Source organism: Lynx canadensis, chromosome B4 (genome assembly GCF_007474595.2).
Source record: "Lynx canadensis isolate LIC74 chromosome B4, mLynCan4.pri.v2, whole genome shotgun sequence".
NCBI lineage: Eukaryota > Metazoa > Chordata > Mammalia > Carnivora > Felidae > Lynx > Lynx canadensis.
The window spans coordinates 121,754,003-121,756,054 of NC_044309.1; the positions used below are offsets into that span (position 1 = coordinate 121,754,003).

Consider the following 2,052-nt stretch of genomic DNA (forward strand, 5'->3'; position numbering starts at 1 on the left):
TTCTACTCATTAGATCCTAGTAGCAATTCCCCATCTAAAGTTGTATTTGCCAAAAATGTATCCAGACACTGCCAGGTGTCCCCTGGGGCCAAAATCACCCCTGGTTAAGAACCACTCGTCACTTCCAAGATCATAAATATTTTCCTTCAACACTTCTAGAAATTTTTTTAGGTTTAGCTCTTATATTTAAGTCTATGATCAATTCTAAGTTAATTTTTGTATATGGTATGAAGCACAGTAGTTTTTTTTTTCTTTTTCTTTTCTTTCTTTCTTTCTTTCTTTCTTTCTTTTTTTGGTATATTATTATAGCACATTTTGCAGAAAAGACTTTGTTTTGTCCACTGAATTGACACCTTTTCAAAAATAAGCTGGCTTTTATTTGTGGGTCTATTTTTGTTTTCAATGAGCAATAATCGCGCCTTGGATAAACCTCATTGGCTACCATACTGCCACTGTGCAAAGCCTGTGGGCCTATTTTTGGATTCTCTCTTCCATTCCATCAAACTTCATGTCTTTCCTGACACAGATACCATACTCTAACTTTATGTGAAATCTTGAAATTAGATAATTTGAGTCTTCTAATTTTGTTTTCTTTTAAAAAAATGTGTTGACCATTTGGATCTTTTGATTTTCCATAAAATTTTAAGTTTTATGGAAACTTGATTTCTACATAAAAAGGGTCTTTGGGATTTGGGTTGAGATTACATTAAATCATTAGGTCAATTTAGAGAGAATTACACCTTGATACTAGTGAATCTTTCAATTCGTGCACATGAGACTTTTCTCCAGTTATATAGACTTCTTTTGTTTTGAATTAAATGCTGTACATGTTTTATAGTTTTCATCTTCTCCATTCTTTTTTCAATCTCAGATCTTTCTTCTGTACTCATTGTTTTTTCTGAAATACATTCTTTCGATGTTGCTTTAGTGAGAAAGTCTAGTGGTGATAAAGATTCTCAGTTTATCTGAAAATTCTCAATTTATCTCAAAAGAGTTTTCTGTAAAAACTTTGGAGCTATTCTTCCACACTCATCTAGTTTCCTCTGTTACTGTTTAGAAATCAGTAGTTAAGGGTGGGTAATCTGTTTTTTCTGTCTGGCTGCTTTTAATTTTTTTTTTTTTCTGTCTTTTTTGGTGTTCTGCAGTTCCAATGCTGGCTGTTGACATTTTTAAGGCATTTAGTATTCCCATGCAGAACCCTGGAATGTTCTTCCATGTATTTATTTCTCTTTTTTAAAGAATTAGTTATTTTGAAATTTTATACAAATCTACCACCAAAACCACCCTTGTTATTGAGTCAGCTATTCCCTTATATGAAGTGTTACCTTCTCTTAGGCACCACGTTGGTCTCGTCCAGGAAATCTAAACCCAATTAAAACCCTGTTTTGACATATGACACATTATATAACATCAAAGAAATCTAGATTCTAAGAAGAAATATTTGTAAGTTATATATGTTAAATGTGTGCTCTACCTGTTAAATTAAAACCTTAAAAAAAAAAAAAAAACAACACAGGAAACCATCCTATGATAATGCTTCAGATCTCCAAATATCAGTGTCAACTCCACCCCTGCGTTTGATAGCCCTCGAATACCTTTTGGAATTCCTCTTTCTCCAGTACACAGCCACCATGGTAGATGGCCATATGTCCCCTTGAGGAAGGACTGGGAGAATCATTATAGAATGCTCCTGTGGTGTGGTTTCAGGGTTCCTCCTCCTGGGGACCTGGCCGCCTCTTCTGTCAACCAGGACTAGATCTGATAACTGACTCAGGCTCAAGAACTGGGCAAAAGATCATGACTTCCTAGTGGATGACCACCTTCATTTTGTCAAACACAGTTTCTTGACAGTATATATCTAGCATTAAGCACAGGGATTGACACATAGTAAGCCTCAAAACATATTTGGTATATGAATGAATGATGTTTTGGTTTTCCTAGATATAAAAGTTTAGGGTGGTATACATACCTCAGTTAATCAATTGATTACTGAAACTTTTACCTTTCATTAAGTATCCTATTTGACTTACAGGGAGAAGATAGAGAACTCCT

General features: G+C 34.5%; 1 pseudogene; it reads right to left on the minus strand.

Moving 5' to 3' along the window:
• Positions 1 to 342: 342 nt before the first annotated feature.
• Positions 343 to 464, minus strand: LOC115519514 (annotated as a pseudogene).
• Positions 465 to 2,052: the final 1,588 nt, after the last annotated feature.